The sequence below is a fragment of the Equus przewalskii genome, chromosome 1 (assembly GCF_037783145.1).
Source record: "Equus przewalskii isolate Varuska chromosome 1, EquPr2, whole genome shotgun sequence".
NCBI classification, from domain to species: domain Eukaryota; kingdom Metazoa; phylum Chordata; class Mammalia; order Perissodactyla; family Equidae; genus Equus; species Equus przewalskii.
The window spans coordinates 78,822,647-78,843,787 of record NC_091831.1 but is presented as its reverse complement, the minus strand read 5'-3'; the positions used below and the strand labels follow the sequence as shown (position 1 = coordinate 78,843,787).

General features: G+C 45.1%; 1 protein-coding gene across 9 annotated transcripts in view; it reads right to left on the bottom strand.

The window, feature by feature from the left end:
• SIPA1L2 (signal induced proliferation associated 1 like 2) overlaps positions 1-17,292 on the bottom strand; it is a 211,902-nt gene extending 194,610 nt beyond the window's left edge. For 8 of the 9 annotated variants that reach the window (XM_070614973.1, XM_070614991.1, XM_070615017.1 and 5 more), the window contains exon 1: positions 15,826-15,964. The gene's annotated coding sequence lies outside the window, so the exon portion shown is untranslated. Of the gene's footprint in view, positions 1-15,825; positions 15,965-17,272 lie in introns of those variants that run through there. The other variant, XM_070614983.1, reaches the window with a different exon arrangement.
• Positions 17,293-21,141: the final 3,849 nt, after the last annotated feature.

Here is a 21,141-nt window from a genome sequence, read left to right as displayed (position 1 = left end):
AAAAAACTCCCAAACTGCCACAGTGTGAATTGAAAACACAGCATCTGCAGCTGCTTAGCTGCAGCCACTGCCCCAAATCAAGGCTCGAGAAATGCTCCTCTTCTCTCGAAGTTATCCTTAGCAGCTGTGTTCTTACTGCCTGGGAGGTTCCCTGAATCCTTCCATGCTTATTGGCAAAAATTAGCAAACTCAGCATAAGCCATCTGTAATGTATCCGGAGCAGATAGCAGCAATTCAGAGAGACGAATGCCACTTCCAGATTATCAAAACACCAGGATGCTCCCGTAAAAACAAAAACCATTCAGTCTTTCCTTCCTTCAAAAACTCTGAGTCATTTATTTCAACCGGGAGGTTGCCCTCTTCTAATTTGATAGTGGCAAGTGACAGACGCAACCCTATGGCCAACTTTCATTCCTTTGACAGATCTTCATTCAAGGTGGTCACCACTCCAACCGCCAGGAAAGAAGAAAATCTAAATCCAAAGCTGGAAAGAGTCCTTCAGCTTAGAGCACGTGAGCCGAAGTCTTTTCTCTCAAACATCTGGAGGGAAATAAGCTCATGTTCACAGCACAATATGGCTGTCACTTATGAGGTGACTCTCTGAAGGAATACTGATGTGCAGTATCACTAGGATTACTCTACACATCCTTGGAAACCCACAGTTTAACTGTGAGAACACAAACCTCAGCCCAGGAATGGTGGCCCTGCTCACCTCCACACCCTTGGCACCCATGGTGCGCTGACCTTGTCCCCCTGGAGCCTGGACAGATTCACAGTCTGCTGGATAGGGTCTCCCAAGCGGCCGCTTCCATCCATCAGACTGTCACTTCAAGAGTCTTTCACGGTGCTGACAAATAGTCTTTCAAAGGTCTTCTGGGCGAAAGCAGTGCACTGTTAGCTCATTAGCGAGGAGGGGAAATCCCACACCCAATTGCTTCCTTAGGATCTTACACGTGACCCTGGCACAGCTCCTCTGAGCGCGGGAGATGCCCCTGGACTCCAGTGGAACTTCCTTCTGAATGGCATGCAAGCCAAAGCACCCTGCAGTCATTTGAAAGGTTTCTGCTCCGAGAAACCTTCTGCTCCCGAATAAATGATTCCCATTATTCCATTCATCAAGTGTCTCTTAAGCCTTCTATTATGGGTCTGAATTTTAAACAGGGGACTAGGTCCTTTATCACATCCCCTAATGCATGCCCCAGTAACATTTCTTTCAAAGTTACAGAATCTGTCTGCCATCTCATTATTCTAAGACTTTACTCTCCCTTCCTCCACCCAGAACTAAACCACTTTAAGGAGAAGACAGCATTGCCTCCAATTAAAAAAAAAAATCTGGGGCCGGCTCCGTGGCCGAGTGGTTAAGTTCGTGAGCTCCGCTGCGGCGGCCCAGGTTCAGATCCTGGGCGCGGACATGGCACCGCTCGTCAGGCCACGTTGAGGTGGTGTCCCACATCCCACAACTAGAAGGACCTGCAACTAAGATATACAACTATGCACAGGGGGAGTTTGGGGAGATAAAGCAGAAAAAAAAAAAAATCTGCTGAGAGAAACATTATTAGAAGACCTCCTGTATTTCCAGAATGAAAGAGCCATAACAGCAACACCCCTACCTGCCTACTCACCTCCATAACCTGAGTCCGTCTCTAGAACTGTGCCTGGCAGAACAGAGCATGCTCCAAGTATCTGACAAATGGGTACACCTGAGCGCCCAGTATATAAGAGGCAATGCCAATTCCACAGCACCAGAACAGAGGCACAGCGATGGTCAGCTACACAATTCCCTGGCACCCTCTGAAGTTAGGTGTGGTCGGGTCATTAAGTTCTCCAGACGAATGAGAGCAGAAGTGATGTGGACCCATTCTGGGGTCTTTAGATGACCCCCTCCTGGGTGCTCCTTCCCTTCTCAGCAAGCCTGAGGGCAGACAGACATGCCCAGTAGGTTTCCACCACACAGTGAGGCCAGGGCCCTGTGGTGGAGAAACAAGATGGAAGGAACCTGGGTCCACGAGTGTCAGGTGGAGGAGAGCAGCCCACCCACCCAGACCTCAGGCTGTTGCACAAGAAAGCAGTCAGCTTCTCTCTTGCCTGGACAGTGCATTTCAGAGTCTCTTTAAGCAGGCACAGCTACCCTCACCAACAGAGCCCTAAAGTAAAGTCTTCAGGGGCCAGCCCCATGGCCGAGTGGTTAAGTTCATGCGTTCACCTTCGGCGGCCCAGGGTTTGACTGGCTCGGATCCTGGGCACGGACCTAGGACTGCTCATCAAGCCATGTTGAGGCCGTATGCCACATACTAGAACTAGAAGGACCTACAACTAGAATATACAACTACATATTGGGGGGCTTTGGGGAGAATAATAACAATAATAAAAAAAATCTTCACGTGCTAACAGCACACCATATATACAAAAAAACTATTAAACTACTGCTGCTGATGAAAACTTAGTTTTGTGCATGGCTGGAGAGGTTTAGCAAGTCAGAACTTCAACAATAGTGGGCACCGCAAAAGAGGCAGTCAAGTAAGTCTAGAATTTTATTTTTAAGTCAACTAGGATTTTATTTTGCTAGCCAATATCTCCTCAGCACAGGTGATTTGAAAATTCTCCTACTTTTTTAGGTTTACGTGGTTAAGTGTCACTCCACATAGTGTCAGAAAACTGAAGTCAGGAAATTTTAGCGTTAATAATTATTGTATTTGAACTAAAAGTTATTCCTCAGAGATGCCTTATAAAATCTTCTTTATTTCAAACTTCTTTTAGAAGTTAACCACAAAGGTAGGAATAGGCTTTGCAAAAATAAATAGATGCATTTTCCTTTACCTAAAGTTTTCCAAGTAGCACACACAAATAAACGGATAATGTGTCAGGATCCCTGTCTTCAGAAGCAAGAGAGCTCGGCTGAGTGCGTGGGACTGGCCTGCCCCTGCCCCAAGCAAGTGTTAGCAAACTAACAAAAGCAGTCCCTGGTCTTCAGAAAATACGGGTGGGATATAAGAAGAGACCGAGCAGAATATGTCCAAATCAGATATGAAAACCCCATCCCTGTTGGGAAAGGGAAAGATGAGACTTAAGAAAAATACACAAATATCTAACAGAAATTGCTCCTACAATTACTTGGCAATAATCTTTGAAAAGGGCACAAGACTAAGGTGAAAGCAAAGCCAGCGTGACAAGTACTGATGTGTGCTACTTATTTTGAAAGGCATCCAAAAAGAAGATGGACAGATGGATAGTCAGAGATGAATAGATACGTATAAAGCAAATATAGCAAAATGTCAACACTTTGCAGAATCCAGGTGGTGGGTATATGGGTGTCTACTATATTACAGAACTCTTTCAACTTATCTGCATGTTTGAGAGTGTGCACAATAAACAGATGAGGGAAAGTATTTGGTGATTATGTTGAGATCTCTTGTTCTGGAATTTAAAGGCAAATGTAAATCTTACGCAGCAGTTACTACTACTTCACGGGACACAAAAATGAGAGTGAAGAGACGCAACAGTGCATCACAGCAACTTCACACACACCCCGAGAGGCCTGTGTGGTGGACGGGGCGCTCAGCGAGGCCAGCTCTCACGGTCCACAGCCACGCTTCCCAATGCTGCCTCAGCCTAGAACTTCGATTACTGGGAATCATTTTAAGATAAATCACTTTGGCAAATCAATTACCAAAAGTTACAAATTCCTAATGTAAAGTCTTCAAACATGTGATCTTGCATTGTAAATATAATACTGTATGTGTAGTCTCCAGACCAACAACTAAAGCAGTGATTTTATCCCAAAGCATTGGGCCAAATGTACAAATGCCCATTTATAACACAAATAAGTCCTGGGGACGTAATGTACAGCATGGCGACTATAGTTAACAATATTATACTGTGTATTTGAAAGTTTCTCAGAGTAGATCTTAAAAGCTCTGATCATAAGAGAAAAATAAAAATTTGTAACCATGTGAGGTGATGGATGCTAACTAGACTTACTGTGGGGATCATTTCACAGTGTATACAAATATCGAATCACTATGTTGTACACCTGAAACTAATATAATGTTATATATCAATTTTTAAAAAATTGTTTACTGTCGGCCCTCCATATCCGCGAGTTCCGCATACGTATATTCAACCAACTGCGGATCAAAAGGCCTACAAAGGCTGTGTCTGTACTGAACACGTACAGACTTTTTTCTTGTCATTATTCCCTAAGCAATACAGTATAGCAACTATTTACACAGCATGTACACTGCATTAGGTATTATAAGTCATCTAGAGATGATTTAAAGTACACGGGAGGATGTGTGTAGGTTACATGCAAACACCACGCCATTTTATATAAGGGACTTGAGCATCCTGGAATCTTGGTACCTGTGAGGGGTCCTGGAACCAACCCCCCATGAGCAACCAAGGGACAACTGTACTTCCTATCTCTGATGAGTCCAAAATATTTTCTTCTTTAGGTTTATGGACACACTCTATAACCTTTAGCAAATTACTCTGAGGAAAATAATCGGATGGACTATCTCACATGATAGACAAGTTAATCACCACCTCAAAACTACCATCCATCAATTCTCCTTGATGTCGAGCTTTTGTTAATAAAATCCATTTTGGGGGTTACAAAACCTAAACCAGGCAAAAGAGATGAGTTTGGTCTTAGGCAGAGTGAGTTGATGGAGACAGTCATACAAGAGCCCCTCAACAAAACTCAAATTGTAACCATTTTCCAGGGGTCAGCCCAGTGGCACAGCGGTTAAATGCGCACTTCTGCTTCGGTTGCCCAGGGTTTGCTGGTTCGGATCCCAGCTGCGGACATGGCACCGCTTGACAAGCCATGCTGTGGTAGGCGTCCCACATGTAAAACAGAGGAAGACAGGCATGGATGTTAGCTCAGGGCCAGTCTTCCTCAGCAAAAAGAGGAGGACTGGCAGCAGTTAGCTCAGGGCTAATCTTCTTCTTAAAAAGAAAAATTGTAACCATTTTCCAAAGCCTGATGGGTCCTACATTTTCCCCAAATCTTTTCCTGACTATGCACTATTGATGTGGATCAAGGCTGTCCCAGGTAGAGAAGCCCAAGGTGTCCTGGCCTACATGCCGATCTATATGACCCAATGGATTTTATGGTGTGGATCAGGGCTGCCCCAGGGAGAGAAGCCCAGGACATCCTGGCCTATGTGCCGATCTATATGACCCAGTACATAGCTAAAGTTATATGACCACACAATAACCAGATCCCACCTGCACTGATACCAATTAACTTTTTACGTCATCTTTCCTTTGTCTAGTAAAAATAAGTCACGTACCCACACCTTATAAATTTAGCCCTAACCCTCAACACATTGCAGCTCTTCACTGCCCGCAGGTCCTGTCGCCATGCTATTCTCTGAATAAAGGAGCACTACTGCCAGACCTTGAGAGTCCAAGAAATCTTCTTTCGACTCCTTGACTCACCGAGCCCGCATCACTCTCAGCCACACTCTCCACAAACCACAGAGTCTTTCATCTCAGAGAAGCTGTAGGGCCCATCTACCCTAGGGTCTTCTTTACCCAGGAGTCTCATCCTAATACACCTGACACACAGCCATCAGCGAGCCCAGACACTTACAGGTGATGGGTAATTAGTTCATCGCCTACTAAGGCAGCCCATTCTACGCAACAATAGAGAGAAGATAGACAGCCTACTGGTTAAACCATTCTCTTATATTTACGAACCAACAACACAAGGACGTTTGATTCGAGGATAACCTGAGGTCCCTTTGAGGCCTGAAACGCTAGGAGTTGGTTAACGTGCTAACTGTGCCCGACACCTACCTGGGGCAGAGGACGCCACTGAAATGACAAGTCCCTGCCCTCAAGGGTCTCACACCCTAGGGCACCCCTGCTACCTTGGAAATCTTCTAATGCCAGACTTTAAAGAGACCTCAAGACTGTGTGGCCTCAACAACCACATTTTAAAATTGGATTATACTCACTGCCCAGGAAGTTGTTAGACATCGCCGCCAAACAACCCCTCATCCCACTGCCATCTTCTGCAACAGAAAGAAATTCTACCTTGCTCTTCCCTAGGATGCTCCAAATTATTTTGAAAAAAAAAAAACCTCTCATCTTTCTCCTTAGTTTTACCTTTTCCAGAAAAGTAAAAGGTAAAAGTTCCGTTTTAAACCAGCTAACGCTTGCACGGAGGGCAAGGAAAACAAGTGAATGTTGTCATTCTGCTGCTCCATGAAGGCGGGAGCCTCCATTTACACTTCTCTCCCTCCTCCTCAACACCTCCCACTGAGCTGCAGCAAGGGAAGTCTGTATGGGACAAGGATTTGTGGACAGAATGACAAAGAAAATAGTAGGATGAAAGGCAGTGTCTCCTGACACCCTCGATGGCCTTGCTCCTCACTCCTTCCACAGATCCTGTGCCAACTCCACATCCCAGCCGCTCTACAGCTCTTGTTTCAGAAAGAACTGTGAGTTACGATGCCAGGCTAAGAGGATGGATTTAGAAAGCTCCACAGAACCAGACGCACAGAGACAGCAGCCATCAGACATCACCCAGATTTAACCGCCCTAAAATTAGCAGTTGGAGCAAAGTAGTTACTGCAATGATTGCGTCAGAGCTCTTCCGACTGGCTAACTGCCAGTTTTAAACAAACTGTCCTGCTTTCTCTACCAGGGAAACAATATTTGGGAAAAGAGCCAGCTAAGCATTTCAATGAATGTTCCAATTCTAGCTTCACCATTAATGTTTTATAATTCAACGACAAGGTGAACAAAGTCTGTAAAGGCTACTTTGCAAGGGGGTTATTTTCTTCGTTGTAAGCACTTATTCTTTGGGTGAGTAAAGTACCGTGGCTGAATGCTTTTAAATATTTAAATGCCTGAAATTTATTTAGGGATTCACATTCAACTGGCTTAAACAAAGATTATGCAAATCTAGCAAAGCATAAATGCAAAACAAAAATTGTTTTCCTCTTAGACTTCTTTTAATCTTGGCAAAGACTCAGGAGCTAAAGAAATGATCTCTGCACGATCACAGAAGATCCCACTCACTTCCCAACAAAGAATAGATAACTTGACTCAATCAGCAGAACTCCTACCTCATCGCAATTTACCAAATTTCTAATTAATAACAGATGATCCACTGGCTGATACAACGGGGCAGTTTTCAGACTAGAACAATAACTCTTTAGCCCTAGCCTGGCCACCATTTCCCCCGCTCACGGACAGTCAGTTGGATGATCAGCCATGCTCATAAGCATATACCTTCTTTACTCCCTTCCTTTTTCCCTCCTCTCCTTTCATTCATTCCTTTGATGGTTTATCAAGACCACTCACACCTCACAGGCTGCTGTGGAACAGAGGAAAGAGCCCTAGAGTTGGAGCAAAGACATCGGCGTTTAAACTCTAAGAACTAAGATTCAGAAAACCATGTGTTTTCTCATGGAAACTTAGTTTTTGCAGCACTAAAAAGGAATAACGCCGTCAGCATTATGAGGGTCTTGTTAAGTATGTGAGAGAACATAAATGAAAGTTCAAGCACAATAGCTGTTTTTAAATTTACCTTCAGGAGTATCTCTCCCCAATTCTTTCTTTGGTGCCTAACTCAAAAACATTAGCCTCCCTCACTCTTATCATCATTTAAAACTCTTTAAATAGGAAGACAGATCCATTATTCCAAGCAAATGACTTACAAGGACCCTCAAATAAACAAAATCGGTTGGTAAATTAGGTAATTTTACTGTTATTTAATCTCTCAGCCTTGCCTACAGCTCTCATCATAGCATACTTTAACACACAAATTTACACAAATAAGAGTTAGAATGATAGCCCCCTAAATTCATGTAATACGGGAATTAGTGCTACGTCAAGATATGAAAAGACTTCTACCTGTAAAATTTAAACTGTGCTTACTGAGCACCTTCTATATTTAAGGCATAAATAATATTCAAATGTACGTTGTAATGCTCAAAAGTACTAAATCAACCAAAGGTACACTATGTACTACTGATGGGCTTTTAGGCTCATTATTTCCTGTAGAAATTATCACAGCTAATGGATTGAGAGACAAAAGACTACAGGTAAAGTTGCACAAGCCAGAAATCATTAATTTTCAGTTATCTTTATTAAGGAGCCCAGACCAGGGCTTAAAGTGAACTGCAGCCCGCTCTGACTCAAACAGGGCTATGCCCTTGTCAACTGGGGCCAGGCTCTGAAACCTGGGAAAGCTGTACGCCACACTCTCTCAGGAAGGAAGGACACCCCCAGGTGCCCAGACTCCCGAGAACCACACCCCTCTCCGGGGCCTATAAAGGTCCTGATGTCACAGCTGAAACTCTGCTATCACCGTCTTCAGAAACCACTTCTCCATTTTCACCAGTTCGCTTTCAGAGTTCTATCACAGGTCATGTCAAATGACCCAGCAAAGATATAAATGAGGTAGAAAAGGTTGTCTAGATAAATCATTTACAAGAGAAATAATCAGAACTTTAAGGCAACACTACTTAGTTAAACAAAAGCCAAGATACACAGTTCTTTCATGTTTAAACCCATGAGTCTCAATCATTCCTTTAGCAAATATTTGTTGGCTAAGTACCTATTATGTGGCAAAAACCATGGAAGTGCAGGGAATATGGGGGTAAACCGGAAAGGCCCCTGCCCATATGGCACTCATGTTCTACTGAGGTGAGACAGAGATAAACACACAAAAATTACAATACAATGCCAGGCAATGGTAAGTGCTGTAGATTAAAATCAAGCCAAATCCGGAGGAGAGAGTGTAAGCAGGGTGCGGAGGGTGGTGCTAGTTTAGCTGGTAGCTGCCATGGATACTTCGGCTGGCCGTTCCTTCTCATCCCTCATTCCCAGCCCACATGCTCTCTCCAGAGGCTGGGATGCTCAGCTCCCTCACACCAGGGGTGGTTGAGTGCTCCACTTCTGGCCAATAGCACACAGGCACAACTATACCATTAATCTGCTCTTTCAAAGCTGTTCTTCCTCTTTAGAGGTTTCTGGATGAGCAAGTGATTAGTTCCATCCTTCTGTCCTGATCCTGGGTCTGGCGTTGGCCCTATGTGATTGTAGGACACTTCCTGAACAGCTGAGTTCAACCAGAAACTTTCCAAGGAGAACAGTATCCCCCTTTACATTATTTCCCCTCCAGAAAAAGAAACTGAAATCTCAAACTAAGCAACTGACAAGCAATTCTAGAAAAAATTAGGCCAAAGTAAAAAAAAGTCCTCAGGAAAAAAAACAAACACAGTAAATAAGGGGCCATTAAGGATAGAGTCTGTCTTAAGCTTCTCTCACAAGACCCCACAGACTCCCCTACCCGAGAAATTCCTTCCAAACAGTCATGAACTCTAACTAGAGAGGGTGGTAGAGCAGGGGTTTCCAGACAGAGCCACCCATTTCTAAGGGTAACAAGAGAGCCCCTGGGGTGCAAAAGAAAATCCTCCCACTTCCATGTATTTTTAACATCGCCCTTATTAAAATTTATGTTTTTAAGTTTTATAATGTCCATCTTAGCACAGTAAAGTTATATACAGTGTATATATAATATATTGTAGATATATACATATGCACAACACATAAGTACAGGCATATGTATGTGCATAAGCATACACATACAGACGTTTGGATAGGTGATTTTGTATACAGGAGATGCACATTGGAAAAAGTTTAAACTCTACTAAATAAAGAATTATTCTTTGGATTAAGGCATTAAACACTCAAAACAACAGCATTTCTTCTTTATGAAGAATCAAAGTATAATTCCTCAAATTACTTACTAGAAATTTCAATACAAAGAGGACCATATTCCAGACCTATTGCTGAACTATATGAATATCCACTGTTCAACGGGAAACCAAATGCATTATCAAAACACCCCTAGAAGACAGTGAAAACAATCATCATGCTGACTACACAGGCTACTGTGCCCTAAGCATGAGTCAGATTTTTTTTTAAAGTCTACACAATAGTTCATCTCAATATACATAATTTTTTATTCACCCAAGAGTTCCTACTTTCCAGAGAAATGATTTTTAACATTGGCTCTGTGAAATGAGTAAGAAAAAACTAAACTAAATCGGAGTTGAGAAGGCCTGTAGGGGGTGCTCTCAGGCCCTATCATACATCATCAATTACTCCAACAGGAAGAAACGCAGCTTGCATCTCCGGCAGGAAGTGCAACTCCTGTACTACCGAAAGATGTCTCTCCAGGCTGGCATCAGCCCAGCCAATGAGAAACACCCCAGCTCAGCCAATGAGAAGCTGTGGCCACACTGAACTGTTACTTTCCTCCAAAGAACTTTGGTTTAGAACAGCTCCTCCTTACTCTCCCTTTTGCTCTATAAAAGCAAGCCCCTTCCTTTGTCTCTTGGAATTTGTCTATGGTTCACCATAGTACGCACATCCTGAATTACACCTCTTTTAGCTATTTCCTCATAAAGTCATTTTTAGCATAAAATAACTGGCAAATCTTTTTAAGTTGACACTCTTTACCTAGGGTTTGTTTTGTTTTGTTTTGTTTTGTTTTGTTACTTAAGCATAACTGAACACAATTAAATAGCCTACTCTGGACTACTCTGATTTCTTGAACAGCTCAACTAACTGAGCACTCCTTCCAGCAGATCTGGCAAATATGCAAAAGTGAAAATACGGAACAATCTAACTGGCAGAGCTCAAGAGGCCCCTTCTGGCTTAACGTTTCTTTGTAAAATTGTAAGAGTATCAACTAATTAAAACACTGGGAAAATGAGAAAAGATCATGGTTATCTTCCCCCACTATCTGAGAGTAACTCAAAAGAAAATAGTATCAAACTGCAAAATAAGTTTCAGAAAGTCCAAGCACATTCTAGTTTTTTCACAATCTTTTCAGTGCCTAAGACCTTCAGAGGTCACAGGTCACAGTGTGGCCCTACTTTCTCAATCATGCAGTCATTAAACAAATATTTCCTCCTCACCAACAATGCAGAGCAGGGTTCCAGTTAATAAGACACACTCAAAATGAACTCATTTCTTTCTTAGAATAACTCAGCCAGTTGAACCAGCAAAGGAGGTTTGACAAGCTCTTTCAGAATATATGTCTGGAAAAGGCAGAAAGATATGGGCTAGTTATAAAAAATTAAGCACATTAGTACTTAACTGTAACCAAGAGAGTGTGACTCCTTGAAAAGCTGGAAGGAAGCTTCTAGAGACAGGATTCGTGGTTCAGCCACATTAACAATTTCATCAGAGACTTAGGTAAAGATATAAAAGACAGTCTGACCCGGCGTGCAGGCAAGATTTCTTTGGGAAGTTAGGAAATGGTGCTAAATAACTGAATCAAATTCCAAAAAGTCCCAAGGGAAGAACCAGCCAAAAGAAAGCAAGACGAAGCCCGATCGATGTTAGGTCTTGAAATGACACTTGTATGGGGGGGAAGATGTGGCTTAACAGCAGCCTGTGATTAGCGACTTAGGGGTTTTAAGGAAGCTCACTGGGTCTGAGTAGCGGGGCCACCAGAAAGGTGAATGCAACCCTGGACTACAGCAGCGCAAGCGGGCCATGCCAGCCAAAGGCAGGGCCCCCGACTCTCAACACAGGCCAACCCACAGGAGAAGACTTCGGTTCTGCGCCCACCCCTGACAGGTACTGTTGAGTGAGTAACTGAAATACCTCTATAGAAGGATCTGGTCTGCAGGCTACAAAGAGAGTAGAACTCAAATAAATAGGTAGAATTAGATTTCAATTCTATAGGTAAAAAACAGCTTCTAGCAGTCAAAATCATCAAAAAAGGTGGAGCTTTCCACCTCTTCCTGGCAATGTTCCAGTATTGCTGGAAGACCATGCGCAATATATAAAGGGATCCAAGCATCAGAGAAGGGTTAATTGGGCTGCTCAGTGATTTCCAAACCTTGGTCCTTAGTGAAGTTGTCACTGGTCTGTGCAAAAGAAAGAAGTATCTGTGTATTGGTGGGTATATACGCATGCATGGAATAATTTTAACAAATGACTTCTCTGGATGGGAAGAACTTTGGTCTGTCTCACAGCGGGCATTTTATTCCCTTTTTTCAGCATATATCTTGATACCATTTTTCATCAGTGTATCTTCATGAAATGCATTGATCATAGATGGTAATTTCTTCTGTTAATTTTCACTATATTTATGTAGCAACATCAACTACTGACAAATCTGACAATTCCTACAATTTGCTTTAGCTTTTGTTTTTTAGTTTTACAGTTGGATGAAAACAAAAAGTTTAAAAGCTACATGAAGGGACAACCGTAAGGCCCTTTGTGGTACAGAGATGCTATGACTAGACTCAACTCACTGCATCTTTTCTTCTTTCCTATCTCCCAACTTGGCTATACAATGTTGTACAGGATGGAAAAAGGTATCAAGGAATTGGGTTATACTAAATATGAACTCTACTAAAACAGAACTTCTACTATGGCTCGGCTCTGGCTCTGTTCGACCACTCTTTGGAACCAAAGTTTACGAATCAAATTCAGAAAGGATCAAAATAATTTATCTTTGAAGTTATGAGGCCTTGAAATTCCTATCACACTGTTATCCTTCCTTTAAAAGAGGTCACAGCTAAATGTGATTGGAACAGAAAAGCAATTTCTGAGTCATTGATTTCCAGGTAAACCAAGAAAGCTATAACTCTCAGGAACATTCACATACACACTTACAATAAGCCGAAAAAAGAAAAGATACAATCGCGAAAAAATACAAATGATCCCAGCCAGTCAGTCACTTTTATCACTCTAATACATTTATTTTAAATGTTAAAGAAACCTAAAATTCTGGTGCTGAAAGAGATCATGGAAATACTTTATCCGAGTCCTTGCGACAGGCAGAAGTGGGAAACTAGAGGTTCCACACCTGGGGCCCAATGCTCCTTCTGGTCTATCACCCCACAGGGGAATTAGGTGCATTAATAAAAGTAGACAATCTGGAACATGGTCCCCCCTATTCTTTAGGACTGTACTTCATATTTCACTCAAGTTCAAAACAGGAAAAAAAAAAAACCAAAAACTTTGCTTTGCTTTTCAGCGAACAGTAACAGTCTAAATTTTCTTCAAATCTAGTACATCTTTGAAAGGATTTGTAATCCTAAACCACAAGGAGATCCTAAGTTCAAAGGCTCCTTGTCTTCCTCAAGCTCCAAAAAAACTTGCCTTTACCAATTATGGGTGGGGAGTCAGGGGGCGAGATCCACAGACACACACAGTTCTTTGCAAAGTATGCAGTAAACACAACCCCTTTTAAACTAGTTTTGATGACCAAACACATTTCAACCAGTTTCAATTACCAGACAAGGGCCCTTTCAAGGTAGCTCACTAGTATTTTTCACTTTCAAGAATTGATAGTCTTACAGAATGAATAACCCACTACTCCTTTTGTGTCGGGTAAAAAGATCCCCGAGGCAGACAGGTGTTTACTAAGCTCAGGTAGCAAGGAACCCTTGAAAATACCATTCCAGTCTCGAGAAAGAAAAAATAAAACTTACAAACCCATATTACACAGCTTTAACTACAATAAGCATCATAAAAGTGAAATCATGATGCTCTGATCATTCCCCTCGTAACTTCCATAAAATTAAAGCTCTTTGAGAAAGGTTAAGATTTAAAAACATAAAAAGCATTTGATAACAAATAGACACTTAAAGCAGCCAGGGAAAATCTATAGCCCATACTCCAGAGCCACAAGCTCCACCTCCATACCTGCAAATTCGTCCCTGGCTTTATTTTCCGGACCAAATGCTCACAGTGTTTCTTATCCAAGTTCATTTCACCCCATCTATAGGTAGCATGCGGGTACTGATAAAAGCTGTTTCTGATTTCACTTCATTTCCTTCTTCCCAGATGTTTGCTAGAGAGTTTTTTTCCCTTCAGCTATTTATGAATACACTCTAATTTAGAACAAACAAATTCAACATGTCATATTTTAAGCTCGGCAAGACACACAATAAATGACAGCTATAAAGATAATTTCAAGATATTTCTCCTGCTTATAAATAAGTCTGCCTACCTAGGCAAGATTTGGACAGGCGGCCATGGTCTTGCTTTAGAAAAAAACTACTTAAAACACATAACAGAACTTGCGGCTGCTGCAATGGCCAACTACAGCCTATTGGACTTCTCATAAAAGGAGTTGTACTTAGAAAGGAAAGACCAAATATCCACTGGGGGGAAAGAAAGAAAGATGCCCCTAACACAATCCTCAGTATGAATCACGCATATATACCTCAACTATATCTCTTCCCCAAATGCATCAATGGAATCTTCAGGAAGAATCAATGCTATCTATATTCAAAACTCAAGAAAGATTGCACTTTCCCATGACTAACATTCTTTTACATCTCTCTGAATCAAGCAGTGAACTAAGTCATCAGTAAACATCACAGGCGGAAATGTTGTCTAAGCAGAATTACACATCTCACCACAGAACAGTGAATTCCTCAAATAAGTCAAAACATGAAACAGACATCCTTAAATTTGTGACTAAAAACTGTAACCAAGCTGTTTCTTGAAATTCATCTTCAGAAATGCCAGAAATAGCAGGCCACCTTTGGATATCTGCATACATACTGGTTTTATAGGGAAGTAACGTATTTCAAAGAAGGCAACAGTTTTGGAGATTTCTTTCTCTCCCATTACTAATGGGACAACTGGAAAAATTACAACCTGGATTGCAGACAGGCACCTCAAAAGCGCAGTTCACTAAATGCCTGTCATAAGAAAGCCATCTAGTGTTAACATTTAGAAATGAAAACTGCAGACAAAAGAGGCAAAGAAAAGAAAAACCTGAGTGACTATTTTGAACTAACTGAGCAAACCTATGAGAATCATCAAGATTCTTTGTTGAAAAAAAAGAAAGGCCATCCTCATGAAAAGCAAGTCTAAACCTAAGCAAAATCAAAAAGGTCTACAATTTTACGTTGACCAAAATCACGTTGTGGTGACCAGGCTTCCGTGACCAGTGCACTTGATTTTTCCAGTACTCACGCTGGAGTCATCTTGGGCTGAATTAATTTAACTGAAGCAGGTTAATGATGACAAATATCTCCCAGAGGGGTAAAGCCAACTTGTTTTCTCTTCCCGAGAAGCATCGGCTCTCGCTCGTAGAGGATGAACTGAAATTGATTCTTTTGGTTTGCGGCACGGATGAAAATTAACCTGGAGGTGCTCGTGGGGCTGTTTCCAGGATATGGTCAAACTAGCATTAATAACATGGGAGGGACCCCGAACAGGACCTGGAGCAGAGGAGGGAGCGCCACACAGAGCCTGGGGAAGCGGGAGAGCCGTCGGGACTCCGAAGAAAGGTCCAGCCGAGTTGGCAGGGCGCTCGCAGGCTGCTCGGGATCCCACAAAGAGGGAGCCGGCGCCGGCGGGGGCGCGCTCGTGGCGCACACCTTCCAGGGGAACCAACCCCGCAGCAAGTTCAGCAAGTATCCCCGCCTGGCGCACGGGGGCACCGCGTCAGGCACCCTTTCATCTTTTCTCTTGGGTTAGTCACCGAGGAGTTGCAGAGCACCCAGGGGAGGTCCTCATTAGTGCTCGTGTCACCAGGAAGGGAATAACCTTTCAGCCGATCGATAACTTTGAGAGGACGAGCGGCGGCTGCTCCTCTTCCACTGGGGGCTCGGGAGCACCGGCGCAGCTGCGAGCCAGACCCCCGCCCCGCCGCCCCAGGCGCCGCGCTCCGGAGCGCCCGCCGACAGCCCCCCGAGGCGCCCCGAAGGGCAGCGCCTTGACCTCGGGACTGTCCCCTCGGAGGCCGTCCCCAGACACCACCCGAAGGCTCCAGGGCGGACTCCGCCTCGCTCCCCGTCCGCTCGCCCCGACACGCACCTCTGAAACGCAGTCCGCCGGGACCGGCTACAGCTCGCGAGCGCGTGCTGGCGCGTCCCGGGGCCGCCGCCTCGCCGCCCGCCGCTGCCCGGGGCTGCCCATCGGCCCGGACTCTGCCCGCGCCGGGCTCCGGCGGAGGCGGCCCGGACCCGCCGGCTGCGGCTGGAGCTGTCGGCCTGCGCTCAGGCGGGCGGCCGGGCGGCCGGGGCGGGGGCGCAGCGCTGCTCCTCCTCCTCCGTCCTCCTCCTCCCGCTCCGCCGGCTCCTCCCGGGCTCCGGGTCTGCCGCGCCGGCTAGCGACACAGCCGCCCGCCCGCCCGGCGGCGCCGCCCCCCGCCCGTCCGCGGCCTCCCATTGGCCGCCGCCTGCAGGCCCCCTCGGCCCCGCCCCGCGATTGGGCGCGGGCGCCGTCCGTCCCGCCGCCCCGCGGGGCTCCCGGCGCAGCCGGTGCGCGGTTCCCAGGCCCCGCGGCGCGCGGGAGCGGCGAGTCCTAGAGGGCTGCGCGGCGGGGCGCGCGGCGCCAGGTGACCTCGCGGGAGGTGCAGCCCACCTGCTTCCGCAGTCCGGGAAAGCCGTCGCTGTCCTCCCCGGGACCCGTTTTCGGCCGTCTGGCAGGAATAAGTTAAAACCCCTAATCTGGCTCAGAGCAACCCCCTGCGCAGTCGCGACCCCGCCCGGCCCTCCACGCTCCGGAGTTGGGAGAGACGCGCCTCCCCGGCGCTCCGGTCCCAGCTCCGCGAGAGCCTGAGTGTCGCCGGCCGGCGACACAGACAGCCGCGGGCGCTGTGCGGGCACCTGCTCCAGTACGCCGCAGGATGGCCGCGGCCGGCGATCGCCCCGACTACCGCCTCGCTGTTCCCGGGAAGACTGCAGGAGGGGCGAGCCCCTACTGTGTGCCGGCCCGGGAGGACCTATGGACCATCGAGGGGGTTCCTCTAGTTTGTGAGGACCCCTGGAGAGCATCCTTGGACTGCCGAGGCGGTGCCCTTGCACCTAGGGGCTGGGATGGGAGGTTGCATAGAGAAAGGCATTAAGATGAGGTCAGATGGGTGCCCGCGCGCAAGAGTGCTGCGGAGAAGAGACCCTGAGAGCCAGGAGGGAGGTTGAGGCGTGCAGTTCAGGCGCCCCGGCCCAGCCTGGGGCCCGTCCACCCCACCCTCCAGGCAGCCCTCATCCCCAGGGAGAGATGCCCTTGGATCTTTATGTCGACGAAGAGGAAATGAAATTTTTATACTCATCTTTTCTCCTTTCCTAGAAGATGATCATCCAGTAGAAAGCATTGCCTGAAACTATTCATGTAAATTGCTTGACACTGGAATTGGTTGCTGAAAGACGGAAGGATCTCAGAAAACTCTTTTAGGCTAGACTGGAGTTGACTCTGCTTAAACGGTACAGTGGGAGTCCCAGCCTGCAAGCAGGAATAGACTGGTTTACAGGCTGTCACTTACCTTCCAGCCCCACCATAGGATTTTCCCAGCGGCTTCAGGTGGGAGAGCTGCGCTGCCTGTGTTTCCTGACACAGGATTCAGAGCTCTCAGTTCCTCCCTTTCTAGAGGTGGAATTCATCCTGGGAAGATAATGTTGTCTGTACTTCCCTATCACAAACACTCCCTAGAACATAATCCTGTGAAAAGTTACAGGCCGTCCCTCCCATGCTATATTTCTCTCTGATCTAAAGCATGTGCGCGTTGTGCAATCTTTTATATCTCTTTGTAAAATGTGGGTATGGGTGTAATAAAACATGTCAGAGAGCAGTACTATGACATGACCAAGTTCCTGAGTTCTCCAGGTTTTGATAGGCTTCCCCACTGTCACCCCATTATCAGCATTTACAAGATTTGTCATTTATTCATTCAACCAACAATTATGGAGACCCTGTGGTGTTCCAGAAGGTACTAGGTGCAGAGGATGTAAAAATGCCTAGGACATAGGCCCTGCTCTTCAGAAGGTCACCTTCTCACACATGTAGATCCTCATATATCGTAGATGCTCTACCAGAGTTATGAACAAAATCCCACAGGAGTAGCCATGAGGGACGTTGCCTGGGGGTGCCTAGGGAGGACGTACTTCCCTCCACAGCACATTATCCGGGTACTTCTCACACATCATGTAATGACACGTTTCACTGTCTTTCCCACTGTTCTGTAAGAGCCATGAGGCAAAAACCTCGTCTCCCCCAGCGTTTTGACTCCTAAGACAATGACTGCCTGAGTCAATGAGTTGACACTGAGGTGCAGTTGTCCACTGTCTGATAGACAAGGAGGACCCTTTGATGTGTTCCTTAATGTCCAATACATAGCGATCTTGTAAGGAAGTCTGGGCAGACACTCCCAGTGACGAAATTAGCCACAGTTCTCTTCCCCTCCCACCTTACCATCCCTCTTGTTGTGTTTCGCAAACTAAAATTGAACTATCCTAAACCCTTTGGGCCACTACCAAAGTTTGCAGCGTTCTTTGAATGCTTGTAATTGATGGTGCAGAGTAAACAGTTGTGTGCACTTATGAAAGTCCGTGATTCTCCGACTTTCGCTGAAACCCAGGTTACAAGCAACCGTCCCTCATCAGAATGTTCCAGGCCTCAGCAAATATGTCCTGACCCCCTCTGCCGAGCCTGACCAATGCTGGACAGTGGCGATATGGCCCAGGACAAGACCCACAAGTTGTCCACCTCAGCGCAGACAGACAAAGCTCAGGAATGATTTTGGGTCTTCCTCACCAAATGAAATCTTCTAGAAATGCTCATAGATGTAATGCTCGTGTCTTCCTCACTAGTCTTCTTCCCAGCAGCCCTCTGATTTCTTGCCTTTTTAGGGAAGGGTAAACTGAGGGTGGAGACTGGAATTGCGGCACCTGTTAAGGTGTTGGTTATTTTGGCCTTAGGGTGTCTTACTGAAAAAAATTCTCTTCCTCTTCAACCAATAAATTTCACTGAAGTTTTAAAGAAAAATATTACCTATGACATGTGAAATTGTTTCTGCCTAAAAGCTAGAGTGAGCTATCCTGTGTTAACCTGCTCATTTTCGCCTTCCCTTGGGTCAAGACTCTCCCCTCGTTCTCTAAGCCTGACTTTCTATCTCTTGAAAGTCTTTTTTCTCCTCTGAATTTCGTGAGGCTCTAGGGTTTCCCAAAGAAACAAACTCAAGTGATTAATTCTCTTCACAGCTCTGAATCAGCACATCAACCCCTTCTGAAATCATTCCAACCTCAGTCTTGCCTATTTTTCTCTAAAAGGTGTAAAAAAAGGCACAGAGTTCAAAGACATACTTAAGCTGTCTAGCCCTTTCCAAGATTTTGAGTTTGTGGGCTGCCCTTGGCTGGTACTTTTATCTATTCACCTTTGAATTTAGCTAAACAAGGGTTTTATTTCCTTGACACACTACAGCAAGATTCTACTTACAGACAATACACATGCACTGAAATAAACCCGAGTGGCTAAGTTAAGTGAGGGTTTAGATTCCCACCCTCATTTCCTCCTTCCCTTTTCTAATATCAACACTCCTGGCATTGGCCCTGAGCTAACATCTGTACCAATCATCCTCTATTTTGTATGTGGGACGCCACCACAGCATGGCTCGATGTGCGCTGTGTAGGTCTGCACCTCTGATCTGAACGTGTGAACCCTGGGCCACTGTAGTGCAATGTGCAAACTTAACCACTATGCCACCAGGCCAGCCCCAACCAACCCTCTTTTTTAAAGTCTTAAGACAAGGGAATATTCATAATTTGCAAGAAATATGTATTGATTGCCTACCACATTCAGAGGATTATGTTATACTCAAAGGACCCAAAGGGCTACACACCAGAGTATGTGAATTTCATGATAATGAGCATGACTTGGGAGCAGGTGCTCAGGACCACCAATGAGTGGCACCCACAGGCGGAACAGGAGAGTCAACAGTCCACAGGCACAGCTTTGGCCAGTTGAGGACATCTTCGCCAAGGATATCAAACCAGCCGAGTAAGGAGGAGAAAAGATAACACTACCAGCAAGAGGAAGCACAGTGAGCAAAGACACAGGAACCAGCTATGCCAGGCCTGTTTGGGAAACTGCCCTGCCTTTTGGCCAAGCAGAGGCTTATTCACCTACATAAATACTTCAATGGTGTTTCGTCCATGAGAGGCCCTGTTTTCTTCTTAGAGGGGAAATCCTCCCATGAGGATAAGCATGTGGGCATTGCTGCCTCTTTCTTTCAAAATGGAAACCTCTTGTTAGGTTATGGTCTTGTGAAGTCAAATAAAAAGTGCCACGTTCTGCTGCAATTAAAAAACACGCTTAAGCTGCAGCTCAGAAATCTGAGTTACTGGCCTTGGTTGTGAGTCAACCAGTAGTCCTGATAAAAATAAAGCACCTATTCTCCTTCAAGTGGAACCCAAGAGAATAATGTAAGAGTCATTAAATAATGTGCTAAATATCACATACCATCCATAGGAGCCTAAGAAGAAACCCATCTAATAAAAAACCCTCAATTCTGCAAGAATATTTGGAGGCCTACTGTGTGCTCAGTTCTGTTCTGGGGGTACAGAGGAAGATTATTACATGTAAATAATGAGACACTCCTCAAGGAAGTACAATATGACTGAGAGGGGATTCTTACAAAGGAAACAGTTCTAAGGAGAGTGCCAAGGCAATACATGAAAAAGGTCATGATGTATGATGTGTGCCATGGGGCTCTGGGAAGGCAGTACTGGATGGAGTGATCAAAGATCAGTGACAAAGATCCTTCAGAAGAGAAAGGTTTCTTGTTTTCTAATCATGCATTTCACAATTAAGAGTCCTATATGTTGCTCTTTGCTGTAATATCCTAGTCCAATGTATCTCCAAGAATCCTCCAAGATAAATGGATTCCTTCCTTTCTGATGATTCAGACTCTTGGCCATAGCTACTCGCATTTTCTTCCCCTTACCGTCTCCAGTGCAGACCCAGAGCTAAATGACTTGTACAAACTTCATCACTCTTAAAGCTCTCAGCTCGCTTCAAAAAAGGGCCTAAGCCGTACGTAATTCAAAAGCATCTTCCACTTTGCCCTCACTTTAGTCAGCCCAAATAGTATGTTTTTTAGGAGGCCATATGCTTTGGTGTGAGAACACCCTGGCTTTGAATCTGGTTTGGAAGCTTCTTATCTACGTGACTATAGATAAGCTACATCTCACAGTTCCATTTTCCTCATCTGAAAAGTGGGGCAATCATACCTCAGAGGGCCGTGGTGATCATTCCTTATGATTTGGAGTGTGAAGTGCTTAGCACAGTGGCTGGCATACACTGAGTGCTGAAAACACAGTGGATCACCAATGTTCACCATCTCCTCTTACCTTTCAA